Genomic DNA, 14,879 nt, shown 5'->3' with positions numbered 1-14,879 from the left:
CCAGGGTAGAAATATCAATTAGTAGGTCATATGGGTTTAAGGTAAAAGGGAGTAAGTTTGAAGGCAATATGAGAGGCAGGTATTTTACCCAGAGGGTGGTAAATATCTGGAATGTGCTGCAAATGGAGGTAGTGGAGGTGGATACAACAGCAATGTTTAAAAGGGATCTTGACAGATTTAGATTTGAGTTGATTTGATTTGATTCATTACATGTACTGAGATATAGTCTTATGCACTTCACAGACAGATTGTACTATACAAGTGCATCAGGGTAACAGAACAGAGTGCAGGATGTAGAGTTACAGCTATTGAGAAGGTGCAGAAAGAGATCAGGAAATAAATAAGCAAGGATTAGAGGTAAACGGAAGACATAGAAGCAAAATGTTTTTAGTTTAGAAAGACATTGTGTGTCAGTGCAGTCTTGACGGGCTGAAGAGCCTGTTCCTGTGTTGTGCTGTTCTTTGTATCTTTGCTTAGGGCTACAGGGGGTCCCTGATTTACGATGTCTGACTTGCAAACACTTGAACTTACAAATGTGATCCATAGAGGATGTAATTTTAAAGATCTGACATGCACACATTTGCTGTACTTAGGAATGGCTTATTGTCCTGCATTGTGTTCTGACTTGTGTACAAATGAAGCTATGAACAAACTCAAGAACAGAACCATTCACATCCCAGGGACAGCCGGTAAAGGGATCAAAGAATATGGGAAGAAAATGGGAACAAGGCACTGAATGGATGATCAAATCAGATCATACTGAATGGCGGTGCAGACTCAAAGGGTCGAACAGCTCCGACATTCGACGTTTCCAGATTTCATCCCTCCTATTGTGCCCCTCTGTTCAGCAAGTGTACTTTGCATATGGTCACTTACACAGGTGGCTGGTGGAATATGGATACCTACAGTACAGTGGCCTGGTATAGGTCCATGTTTCAGGGGAGGAAGGGGAGAGAAACCTAAAAAGTAAAATGTGTTTCACTGCATGATGCTTTACAAGTGCGGAATTACTCTTGAAATGAAGTAAATTGTTTTTGGGAGTATCACTTGTCAAGTCAAAAGCTCGTACCACTGTGTGCTGAGAGAGCAGTGGAACTGAAAGTGGAAGTGGTGTGCGACTTTGTTGATTTTCCCTGTCTACTACAGAGGACGTGCAGTAAAGCTTCACCAGATTCACGGTGGCTCAGTGGTTAGTACGGCTACCTCACAGCGCCAGGGACATGGGTTCAACTCCAGCCGTGTCTGTGTGGAGTTTGCACATTCTCCCCGTGTCTACATGAGGTTCCTCCCACAATCCAAAGATATGCAGCTTAGGTGGATTGGCCAAGGGAAATGCAGGGTTACAGTTTAAGGTGGGTCTGGGTTGGATGGTCTTTGGAGTATTAGTGTGGATTCAATGGGCCGAATGGCCTCCTTCCAAACTTTAGGAATTTTGTTATTCTGGGATCACAGGTCTCCCCTGAGAAAAGAGATTGGGTCAACTTGGCATGTATTCACTGGAGTTTAGAAGAATGAGTGGGGATCTCATGACACACAGATTTCTATCAGAGCTGGATGAAGAGATGATATTACCCCTGGGGTACTGGTGGGGGTTGGAAATGTCCAGAACAAGGCCCCACAGCCTCAGGTTACATGGCAGGTCATTTCAGACTGAGATGAGAAGCAATTCTCTACCACAGAGACCTCGGGAGGCAAGTTCCTTGAATATATTTAGCAAAGTAAGACGTTACTAAGAGCTAAGGTTGCCAGTGAGTATGGGTGAGAATAGGAGTATTGCATTGACATAAAGGATCAGTCAGGACCTTGTTGAATGGCATCATGGTCTCGATGGGCCAAATGGCCTACTCCTGTTCGTACTTTCTATGTTTTTAAGTCCCAGCACCCCTCTGTCTCACAGACCATTACCCTCAATGTTGGCTGCTCTCAGGGAGCAAAGTGCCTGTGGTTTCTGAAATCTGCTGCTACATGTCGCCATTATACCAGTTCTGTGTCAGCACTGGCAGTGACAGCAAGCGCACCAGATTCACATGGGGCAGTGAGGGCACATCGTCATGGTGGCAACAAATGCAGTGAGGCTAATTTGTAGTTGAATGTGGCAGGAAACATGAATGTACTAGGATCCCAGAAATGGCAATGATAAAATGGCCAGCACATCAACTTTGGTGACCCTGGTCGATCAGAACCTCCTCCTATCCTTCAGTAGTGCCATGGGATCATGGGAAAACAATGCGGTATCATCAACAAGATGTCCTCTTCTATTTCACTTAAGTTATAACAATGAAATCAAATGGTATTAGTGCAACCAAATTTGTTTATTTACTTGTTAATGTGTCCTTAATTCGAAGCATTTCTAAACAATTAAATTCAATGACATTAAAGAAATAGCCACCATCATGAAGTACTTATACAAATATCATATTTAATGTCTTACAGGAGGTATGTATTGATACATAAGACATCAAAGTATAAAATAAACCTCAATGAACCAGTGGAATCAATTAGACAAGATTATGCAGCAAACCTATACCCACAAGAGAAATTAAACGAAATGTAAACCCTGATCCTGAGAACCTAATGTCATGAAGTTGACACCCTCTGTAGGTAGCATTGCACTGTGGCCCCTGTAGGAAAAGGGGTGTTATGATGATCAGTGCTTCACAAAGCTTTGCTGGGAGTAAAAGCACACATGGAAATATTGGAACTGAACAACTGAGAGCTGAGAAATACTGCGACATACGAATATCTGAATTTTACAATCACAGATTGACACTTAACAATATGCACTTGGAATACTTCAACAAGGCTGGAAGAAACAAGGCGGTGGCTGTGTTGTACAACCCCTGTAAAGCTCTCATTAAAATCAGCTATAATGTTAGAGTTAGGCTGGAGATTTAAAATTCATTTGGCATCCGTATTTAGTTGTTGTGCAGTGATTTTTAGAAATAATTAACAAGTTTAAGAAGAATTAGTTTAAAACCTTTCACAATCAAAGTGTTTGATTTTCATTCTCAGCAATGAAAAGAAAGACACGTCAAAAAAATAAAGACTAATAAGCTGCTCTGTCTTCATATTGTAAAACTGTAATAATCATTATTGCTAACAGCCAGTGCAGCCACATGCCTATTTAGCCCAAGCATTAGTGATGTGCCGGGACCTATAATTCATCCAATTAACCAATCGGATAACTTAGTCAGCATTCATCTAATATGAGATTATAAATGTCATGCCAAGTGGGGCTCCATTCTGATGATTCAACAAATGCATGTACGATGGTATTCATCAGTGTTGCAGCTAAAATGCTGACACAACTTGAAAAACAATAACGTTATAAACTATAAGAGAGCAAATGCCAAACAAAATGTAAAAACATTTCAGAAACCAGGACTCTTGCTGCACTGAAAGCCTCAGGTTGATGGTGATTGTAAGAACATCATTCCTGTCTGCGTCATTATAGGGTCATTACTTCTGTTTCCTTATTGCTTTTGAAGGAAAAAAATGACCATTAGTGGTTGGACTCTCGCTTGGATTTCTTCAGTCTTGAGAAACCTCTTGCAATCTGCTCAAGATGTGTGAAGTGGAATCAATCTGTTCTCCCCTTCTCGCAACTTGATGCGTGAAACCTGTCTCCATTGCCTGCATTTCTCCTCTTCTGAAATACCCGGCTACTGAAGTCTTACTTGTTGAAGTCTGCAGCTAAGGGAAATATTCCCACAGCCTAGTGGTATTATCACAAGACTATTAATCCAGGTAATGTTCTGAGGATGTGGGTTTGAATCCTGCCATGACAGATGGTTGAACCTGAATTCAATAAAAAACAAAATGGAAATTAAGTGATGACCTTGAATCCATTGTCATTGGGTTGGTTCACTCATGTCCTTTAGGGAAGGAAGTTGCCATCTTTACCTGGTCAAGCCTACACGTGACTCCAAACCCTCATGGTGTGGTTGAAATTTAGCTGACCACTGGGCAATTAGGGATGGACAATAAATGCTGGCCTATCCCGAAGAAGGGCTCATGCCCGAAACGTCGATTCTCCTGCTCCTTGGATGCTGCCTGACCTGCTGCGCTTTTCCAGCAACACATTTTCAGCTCTGATCTCCGGCATCTGCAGTCCTCACTTTCTCCTATAACTCCCAGCTCCTTAGTTTTATTCATCCTTGGTGCGTCATCCAATGGAACCTGCTAACTATTTCTGATTTTCAAAAAACAAATTAATTCACTAGAAGTGGCGGCATTAGCGAGACCAGCATTTATTGAGCCCTCCCTGATGCTGAGGACTGAGTAGTTTTATAGAACACTGTGTGATGAGCTTCTCCTTGAACAAGGTTTTGTGGTCCTTGGTTTTTTTTTCCAGAGAGGTTACAAAAGACACAGGCTCTGCAAAGTCTAAGTTGAAGGGTTTCAGGCCAGTTTGATTGTAACTAACAGATACTACCTCAGAAAACAGACTTTCAAGTTTTTTGGGGAAAACAAACACTTGTACAACAAAAGGGGAGTGGCCAGTTCTCCCAGCTCACCTTTTAGAGTCATTGAGTCATAGAGATGTACAATACCGAAATAGATCCTTCGGTCTGATCCGTCCAAGCTGACCAGATATCCCAACCCAATCTAGTCCGACCTGCCAGCACCCGGCCCATTTCCCTCCAAACCCTTCCTATTCATATACCCAACCAAAAAATGCCTTTTAATTGTAATTGTATTAACCTCTACCACTTCCTCTGGTAGCTCATTCCACCCTCTGTGTGAAAACGTTGCCCCTTAGGTCTCTTTTATATCTTTCCCCTCTCACCCTAAACCTATGACCTTTAGTTCTGGACTCCCTGACCCCAGAAAAAAGACTTTGCCTATTTATCCTCTCCATGCCCCTCATGATTTTGTAAACCTCTAGAAGGTCACCCCTCAGCCTCCGACGCTCCAGGGAAAACAGCCCCAGCCTGTTCAGCCTCTCCCTCTAGCTCAAATCCTCCAACCCTAGCAACATCCTTGTAAATCTTTTCTGAACCCTTTCAAGTTTGACAACATCCTTCCGATAGAAAGGAGACCAGAATTGCACGCAATATTGTCTCTGGTTTGATTTGGTTTTTTGCAGTAATGTTGAAAAAGGCTGCTGGACCAAAGAAGCAGGTCCAAGCTAGTCCTCCTCTCTCCAACTTCTCTCCTGTAAGAACCTGTGTTTGATTTTACCTTTTGTGCCAAAAGGTGTTTATCGAGATTGTTGCAAGCATTTGGAACAGCACCAAGGTGGCACGGTGGCTCAGTGGTTAGCACCGCTGCCTCACAGTGCCAGGGACCCGAGTTTGAGTCCAGCCTCGGGTGACTCTGTGGGGTGTTTGCACGTTCTCCCCGTGCTTGCGTGGGTTTCCTCCGGGTGCTCCGGTTTCCTCCCACAATCCAAAGATGTGCAGGTTAGGGTGGATTGGCCATGCTAAACTGCCCATAGTGTTAGGTGCATTAGTCCAGGGTAAATATAGGGTAGGGTAATGGGCCAGGGTGGGTTACTCTTCCGAGGGTCAGTGTGGACTTGTTGGGCCAAATGGCCTGTTTCCACACTGTAGATAATCTAATTAAATTGATACAGTCTGTTGGGTCTTCGGATAGATTAAATTGTTCTGATCTCTTTTTGTGTTTCATTTGGTAATCTTGTAAATAAATTCTGTTTTGTTTAAATCTACATGGTTTGACCAACTGTATCCCTCCTGGAATATCCTCATTACACCTGCTTAAAACAACTAGCCAAGTTAGGGTCTGGGCTCCTTTCTTGAAATGCTTTGAGGGGATCTTGCCTGGTCCATGACATCTGTAGAAGGTGGTCAGGAAGTCTGGAATTGCATCTGGTGAGATTTATAGATTCCTTCTTGTGAAGAACAGTATTGAACCAGTTTGGACGCATATGACAGCTCCAACAGGAAATGTTCTCAATACCAGTATCTCATTTCCAGTCAGGCTGAAAAATCTAAATCCAATTTCTCGAACTGCCACAGTGAGTTTTGACTTCATGAGGAGCACAGGCCCCTGGAATGCGCAAAGATGGTCCAGGCGGATAAGAAGATTTATATGGGTCTGACTGACCGAAGATGCTGCCATTGCCTTACTATGAAGATCCATGTGAAACTGAAGTGACCTGTTTATCCTTACCCTACCTTTCACACGAGAAACTCGGTGAGGCCGATCGCGACATCAGGAGTAACTCACCACAGCTTCTAACTAAATTCCAGATGTCAAAACGGGATTCTAGCTGGGCATCAATAAATTGATATTTAAAGGGGATTATTGCTTGTATCGACTTTATAAACATCTGGATGTAAGTTTGCTCGCTGAGCTGAAAGGTTCATTTTCAGACGTTTCGTCACCATACTTGGTAACATCATCAGTGAGCCTCCGGATGAAGCACTGGTGGCATGGCCCGCTTTCTATTTATGTGTTTCCCAGGGAAACCTAAACACACAAATGTCATAAGCATCTCACCTCACTAATGTGCAGCTTCCTACTCCACTATCCACTGCGAACAAACTAGACACGGAGAATTCTCAATGTAGCTCTGTCTGTTCTCTTATGGTTGATGTCCTCTTCTAACTGGAGAGTGGAAGGGATTGAGGGAGGTGGAAGTGACTGGCCGAGCTTTTGGTGTTGGTGTGGGTGAGGGGAAAGATGGTGAGGGGTCTTGGGCTGTGCAGAGGGCATGCTGGGTTAATGGTGTCGGGGTTGTGGGGCAGTATGTAATGAAAGCAACTCAGGGAAAATGCAACAGTTAGAGCATGAGCCTTGGTGGGAGGTGTGTGCCGTGGCAGAGATGGAGTGAGGTGGCATAGAGAAGATTGTGCCACTTATCCTGGGGTTGCAGAGAAGGTCCATCTTGCAACACTGCTAACGTGTTCTTCCGAATCTGGAGAGGGCACTGCCCTGAGTAACAACCTCAGACCAGGCTGCCAGGATCTGGTGGCACCGCTTCCTCCATTGGTCTCCTGGGAAGACCATGCCCCTCACTGAACCACCCTGTCCACCAGGGGAATCCAGATCTCTGTCAGAAAACCATGGTGCCATCTTCCATTTCTCGGACAGCCTCAGAAAGGTTATTCCAAGCAAGGCATCCTTGGAAGGCAGTGCATGTCCGGGTGCACAGCGGTCATTTAAAGATGGGTGCCAGTGATAGTGTAAAGGGAGGAGTTGGACAACAGTTCCTGGGATGATTTCAGGAGCATTTTCTGTAGCTGGATGTTTCCCGTTCAGTGAGAAAAGAGACATTGCTTGGGAAAGAGGTGAGCCAAGTGGATCAAGTGATAATCGGGGAACCTTAAGTTGACAGTGATCATTGTATCATAAGGTTTCGATTGGGTATGGAAGAGGACAAGGAGCGATCTGGAATAAGAATAATTCATAGAATCCTTCCAGTGCAGAAAGAGGCCAGTCAGCCCATCAAGTCTGAACCGACCCTCCGATGAGCACTCCACCCAATTTCTGTAGCCCCACATTTCCCATGGTTAATCCACTTAGCCTGCACATCCCTGGACACTATGGGAAATTCAGCATGACCAAACCACCTAAACTGTACACCTTTGGACTGTGGGAGGAATCCAGAGTACCTGGAGAAAACCCACACTTTCAAATAAGTGCTTGCAAATGTCACACAACCAGTCACCCGAGGTTAGAATCAAATCCGGCTCCCTGGTTTGTGAGTCACCAGTGCTAACCACTGATTCACCGTACTGCCTTAACTGGGGGGAAGAACCAACTTTTATTGGCAAGATGGATTTGGAATTAAAGATGAGCAAGCCGAACTTCAACTAAAACTATAGAATGTAATCAGAATGCAAAAAGCAAGTTTATTGGAACTCCTGGGAGTCATACAATTGTCACTTTTATGTAAGGTAGAGTTGGGGTGCTTGTGGTGCAATGTAGTGTCTTACCTTTGAGGTAGGAGGCTTGGGTTCAAGTCTCATCCATTCCAGAGGTGTGAAATAACATCGCTGAGCATGTTGATTTAGAAAATATCCATATAAGGTAGAGACAGACACTTAGCCGACCCAGGGTAGGGATAGTGTACTGAGTAGAGCAGTTACAAGTGTTTTACAGACATCCAACACCCAGACATTATGGCAGTACAATTCAAGCGAAGCAAACAATACAGGCTAGAATCCACAGAAACAACAATAATAACACAAATCAGGGAACAAGCAGGAAATTGGAGCTGAGGCCACTAATCAGCTATGATTATTTTGAATGACAGAGAGTGGCATGGCACAATGGCTCAGGGGTGGCTCTGCCACCTTGCAGTGTCAGGGACCCAGGTTCAATTCCACCCTTGGACAACTGTCTATGTCTACGAGTTTGCACATTCTCCCCATGTCTGCATGGGTTTCGTCCGGGTGCTCCAGTTTCCTCCCACAAGATGCGTGGGTTGGGTGGATTGACCATTGTAAATTGCCCAATGTGTCTAGGGATCTGCAGGCCATCCACCAATTGGAGGAAGAATGCCTCATCTTCTGCCTTGGGGCCTTTCAACCACTCAACATTGACTTCACCAGTTTTCAAATCTCTCCTCCCTTCACCTCATCCCAGACCCAATCCTCCAACTTGGCACCGTCTTTTTGACCTGTCCAACTTCCTTCCCACCTATCTGTTACACCCTCCCCACCACCCTATTGTAATAACCTCCCATCTGCAGCCACCTACCTTTCCCCCAACCCACCCCCACCCTCTTATTTATCTCTCAGCCCCCTTCCCCCTCCACATTCCCAATGAAGGGCTTATGCCTGAAATGTTGACTGTCCTGCTCCTCAGATGCTGCCTGACCTGCTGTGCTTTTCCAGCACTAGCCTTTAGCCATGGTAAATGCAGGGTTACAGGGAAAGGGTGGGGTGGTCTGGGGTGGTCTGGGTGGATGGTCTTCAGAGGGTTGGTGTGGACCCAATGGGCCAAATTGGCCTGCTTCCACACTGCAGTGCTTCTATGATTCTGTAAGAATGCTTGACAGGTGGTAACGTCTACTGTTCCTAATATTTATGATCTTCGAATTGACCTCCAACATTTGGAAATGAAAATGTCAAATCAATGAAACAAGGGTTAGATCTTAATATTTCAGGACCTTTCCTAGGAATGGTCATGTGACCTGAAAAATTAATTTGGCTTTCTCTCCACAGGTGCTGAGTTTTTCTCACAATTTCTGTCATTGGTTCTTTGTGTTTTTTTTGATGAGGGCTCGATCTTAATGAGTTGAAGCCCATTGATGTCATTGAGGAAGTGTACAAGAAGCTATAATTTGCAGCAGTGTTCTGTCAGCAGTTTTTGGAGTTTGAAATAATTTCACAGAGACCTCGTCACCAAGTCATCGTTTATTAACATGCGCACAATAGTCCCAGCCAGCCAGTCCCTGGCCTGAGGAGACCTTTTGAATACCAGCCCAGGTTAACAACCCCAATTAGGGATCTCATAGTCGATGAGATCCACTTGGCTATGGTTCCAATCACTATAGAGTGTTACAGTACTTCTTTTGCATAGTTGAAAAAAGGTGCTAAGATATGCTGACAGTGTAGTGCAGATGGGGATGCAGGCAAGTTTTAGTTACAAGAGTAACTTGTAACTAAATGCAGGTGTCACACGGCAATATTATTTTAGGCAAATTCGCTAATTTTATTGGAAAACACCAACATACATTAATACCACAACGTTCTTCACATGCGTATGTGCATTTAATAAACATCTATCACTATTCTGAAACCAAGGAGCTGAAGCAGTCACACCAATCAAACATCTGCTTTTTGTTTTATCATTTTACCAACAAGTAAATCAAATCAAACATACAAAATGTTGACCGTACAATAGCCGAATGAATACAAGCATTGAGAACAAGTGTCGAACAATAGTGTTCATCATTTATTTCAACTGCCTTATCAGAAATACCATTAGCAACATCAAGGTTCACTGTGTGTAGCCAGTGGCTTATGTCTTGGGCAACACTGACATTAGATAAAATGTGAAACAGGATCAAAGTGGGTTCAAGACAAAGTTTGCTGACTTGGAGAGGGAAGAAGTTAGTACACATCGCTTGACATAGTTTTGCATCCTGTTATCTCAAAACAAAGGTTTCATGATCCATTTGAACAGAAGAACCTCTTAATCTCTTTTCCACATAGTAGGTAGTGATTTCCACAACAGTGATAATCCTTGCTTGTCCCTAAATCTACCCTTTGCGAAGCAACAAAAGCCATGATCTGAGGGAAAAAAAATCACCTCACACTGAGGGAAAAAAATTCTTACACTGAAAGCAGACATTAAATATATCTTAAAATCTCCGTCGCTCTGCTGTCAGATGCAATATGATTTAAACCGAATGCACTTTATGAGTGGTACATCAGTCAATGCCTACCATTTTGAGAGAAGGATAGGAGGAGAGACTGTCATGTTGTGGATGATACATATTGCATTCTCCCACTGTGCTTGGATTGATTTGACTTGTGGTTCCTGTGCAAGGGAATCACACAAAGGCCAGACATTTCCCCACAGGAGGAAGGGGAATGTAGTAAGCGAATTGATCCAGCCCATTGTCCTTACCTCCCAGTGATGGTTTCAGAGGGTCCATGCAGAGCTCTGTGAATATCTCAGCCACAGCTGACCAAGATAATTTATACACTCGTATAACACAAGATGAAAGAAAGAACTTGCATTCAGAAAGAGCAGTGGCTCAGTACGATAAGACCATAAGATAGCAGCAGAAACAGCCATTCAGCCTATCGAGACTGTTCTGCTATTCAATTAAATCATTGCTGATATGATAATTCTCAATTCCACTTTTTTGCCTCTTCCCCACAAACCTCGATTCCCTTTCTAGTTACAAATCGGCCTTTCTCAGTCTTGAATGTAGTTAATGACCAGCTTTGACAGGTCAATGTGGTAAAGATTTCGACAGATTCAAGACCCGCTGAGAAAGGAAATTTCTCCTCATCTCTATCCTAATTAGCTACCCTTTTACTCTGAGATTTTGCCCTCTGGCCCTCGAGACAACAATCTCTCTGCATCTACCTTGTCAAACCCAAACAATCTTGTATGCTTGAGTGACATTGCCTCTCATTTTTCTAAACTCCAATGAGCACAGGCACAACCTACTCAACCTCGCCTCATAAGACAGTCCCTCCATATCCCAGGGCCAGCCAAGTAAACTTCCACTGGACAGCTTCCAATGTCAGTATATTTTTGCTTAGTTAAGGGGCCCAAAATTATGTTTACAGCATACCAGCTGTGCTCTGACCAGTGCTTTGTATAGTTTACAGCCATAGCGTAATACAGTATGAAAACAGTTTCCGCTTCCCAAACTAGTCCATGCTGACCGTGGTACCAATTTCAGCAGGTAACAGGGAAGGCAAATGGAATGTTGACCCATCATTCAAAAGGGAATGGAATAGAAAAATAAGAAGGTATTGCTAAAACTTTGGAAAGCCTAACCAAGGTAGGAATTATGCAGTAAATGGTAAGGTCCTGCGGGGTGTTGTGAAGCAGAGGGACCTAGAAATACAAGTACATTTGGTCCATACCCCTCTAAACCCTTCCCCTCCATGTACCTATCCAAATACTTTTTAATTGTTGCTATTATACCTGTCTCAACCACTTTCTCTGGCAGCCCATTTCACATACCCATCACTCTCTGTGTGAAGAAGTTGCCCTTCAAGTCGTTCTTAAATCTTTCCCCTCTCACCTTAAACCAATGCCCTCTAGTTTTCAATTCTCCCATGCATTCATCCTATCTATGTCCCTCATAATTTTATACAGCTCAATAAGGTCACCGCTCATTTTCCTACATTCCAAGGAATAAAGACTTATCCTGGAAAACCTCTCCCTATAGCTCAGGTCTACTAAACCTGGCAACATCTTCATAAATCTTCTTTGCACTCTTTCCAGTTTAACTACATCTTTCCTATAACAGGGTGAACAAAACTGTACACAATACTCCAAGTGTGGTCTTACCAATGACTTATACAACTGTAAGATAATGTCCCAACTCCTTTAGTCAATGCCTTAACCAATGAAGGCCAGTATGCTAAATACCTTCTTCAATAATCTGTCTACCTGTGACGCTGCTTTCAAAGAATGATGTACTTGTAGTCTTAGGTCCCTCTGTTCCACAATACTCCTCAGGACCTTACCATTTACTGTATAATTCCTACCTTGGTTAGGCTTTCCAAAGTTTTAGCAATATCTTCCTATTTTTCTATTCCATTCCCTTTCAAAATAAAGGTCAACATTTCATTTGCCTTCCCTGTTACCCGCTGAAATTAGCAGCCAGCTTTCTGTGATTCATGGATGAGGATTCCCAGATCCTTCTGTGTGGCAGGTTTCTGCAGTCTTTCTCCATTTAAATTAGATTATTCAGCTCCTCTATTCTTCCTTCCAAAGTGAATAATCACACATTTTCTCACATTATATTCCATATGCCCACTCACTCAACCTGTTGATATCCTTCTGTAGACTTTGTATCATCCTCACTACTTACCTTCCCAACCATTTTTGAGTCATCTGCAAACTTGAGTCTAGTGTGTTCACTTTCCTCATCCAAGTCATTAATCTGGAAACACTGGAATGAGACTTGAGCAGACAACCTTAGACAAGGATGCTACAACCAAAACATTGATCAAAGTGACTTGCACAAGCTCTAGAAATTGGATTCAAATATTCCACATCACAAGATCAATATTCAGAGATTTCAGCTGGCAAATATTTTCAGTTCCTTCCATTTCAACATTTATCCTTCAGAATAGTATCAGCTAATAAATTATCTAGCCAATTTGCTGCTTTGACACATGGCAAGTGATAAATTCATTCACAGCTCTCGTGTTCCCATACTTCTTATTGTTGGCGAAAACACGTTATTTCTTGTCTTGTTCATCTCTTTGATGGTGCCCACACTAGGCAGAAAGCAATTAGATTGTTGTAACAAGCAAAAATTAAACTTAATCATGGTTGCCGTGTCATGCAACCGCAGAAAACAATGTATCCACCATCTATCAAAGACGATAATCAAAGGAATGATAGACTATTACCATTTTCCCCCACAAATAAACTTCATGCATAAAATGTTTATAGGATCATAGAATCCCCATGATGTGGAAGCAAGCCATTTGGCCCATTGAATCCACACTGATCCTTCAAGGAGCATCCCACCCAGACCGACTCTCCTACCCTATCCCTGCACTGCTCATGGCTAATCCACACATCTCTGGACATAATGGGCAATTGAACATAGCCAAACCACCCAATCAACATTTTTGGACTGTGGGAGGAAACCAGAGCATCTGGAGGAAATGCACACAGACACGGGGAGAAGGCATACATCTTAAGGAATGGGAGATTATCAATGTAGTGTTGCCCATGGTTCCAAGATAGAATTCACATTTCAAACTCAAATTCTAGGAGTTCATTGGTTTGTGCAGAAAATGAAACAGGTAGTGCAGGGGACTATGTGCTACCATTTGGACAATTGGATAGAAATAATGCCATGGTGACATTTGATGGAGTAATTATTGTCCTTAATGTTCTGGTTAAGATATATATCCCTCAACCAAGACTAGTAAATCAGATTATCTCATCATGTTCACATTATAGCTTTTGGGATTTTGTTATGCCAACCAGATTCTGCGTTTCTGACATTTCAACATTGACTACATTTCAAAAGTATTCTTTGGTCAGAATACACCTTGGAACATTTTGAGGTCATGAAAGGTGTTGTCCATTGCAAGTCTCTTCTGTATTCATCATTGCTGAGGACTCGATACAGGAATCAGGACTGTTTCTAATGTGTAAAAGTTCACAGACTTTGTGTGCAGAGTCAGAAAATTTGAAGTTGACTCCAAATTCGGAAGGACGTTGGAATTAGAAGGGGTGTGCCATGAGTTGAAGAATGACTGGGATAATATAAGTAAATAGGAAAACCATAGAAAAATTTGAATTTTATTAAAGGCAAGTGTAAAGTGACATGTACAGGAAGCAAAAATGGATTGTACTGAAATAACAAAGCATGCTGCTGAAGCTGAATGAACATAAATATGTATGAATGTACACATTAGTCAACTGTTTGGTTCATTAAGTCTGCTCTACCATTCACGAAGACTGTGGCTGATCTGTTGGGTGTTCTCAGTTTCACCCTTCCATCTATCCCTGATAAACTTTGATTTCCTTGACTATCAAGAATTTATCCATGCCCACTTTAAAATAGTTAATGAGTTGAGGGTTTTGCAAATTCTACAGGTGACATGTCTATTTAATAGAACATTGGGAGTCAGTGAACAGGAGTAGGCCATTCAGCGCCTTGAGTCTGTTCTGCCATTCAGTGAGATCATGCATGGTCTGTGTCTCATATGATCTGTGGCCTTTGGCTCATATCCCTTAATATCTTTGCTTAACAAAAAATTGTCTATCTCAATTTAAAAGTGAAAGACTGATCTAGCACCAACTGCCATTTGTGGAATGGAGGTCCAATACTTTATCACTCTTTGTGTGCAGAAGTCCCTCCTAAGGTCTCTCCTGAATGGCCTGGCTCAAATTCTCCATTGAAATTGAAACAAACTCGCTACCACAGCCACATTTGCTTCCTCAGTGCCTGCCTCCGTAACCAACTCATCCCACACGGACTCCGGACCACCTTTAAACCAGCAGAGTTCGGACCCGAACAGGACAAACAGTACAGACTACAGATTCAAAAACACCAGCAACGGTTCTCCTTCAAGATCCTCCGCTCCACGCTTGCAGCAATGCGCCGGCACCTAACCTCTCTACAGTCAGCCCTGCCTCAGCTGAGAGCCACACACTCTCAGAACTGCAAAGGACCCACTCTGTACTACATCCTCAGGAGAATCCATACTCTCAGCAAACAGTATTTCAATTCCATCTCAAAC

This window comes from Chiloscyllium plagiosum, unplaced genomic scaffold (genome assembly GCF_037043375.1).
Source record: "Chiloscyllium plagiosum isolate Xiang-an unplaced genomic scaffold, Cpla_swu_hap1 HiC_scaffold_9, whole genome shotgun sequence".
Classification (NCBI taxonomy): domain Eukaryota; kingdom Metazoa; phylum Chordata; class Chondrichthyes; order Orectolobiformes; family Hemiscylliidae; genus Chiloscyllium; species Chiloscyllium plagiosum.
This window is presented reverse-complemented; position numbering follows the sequence as displayed.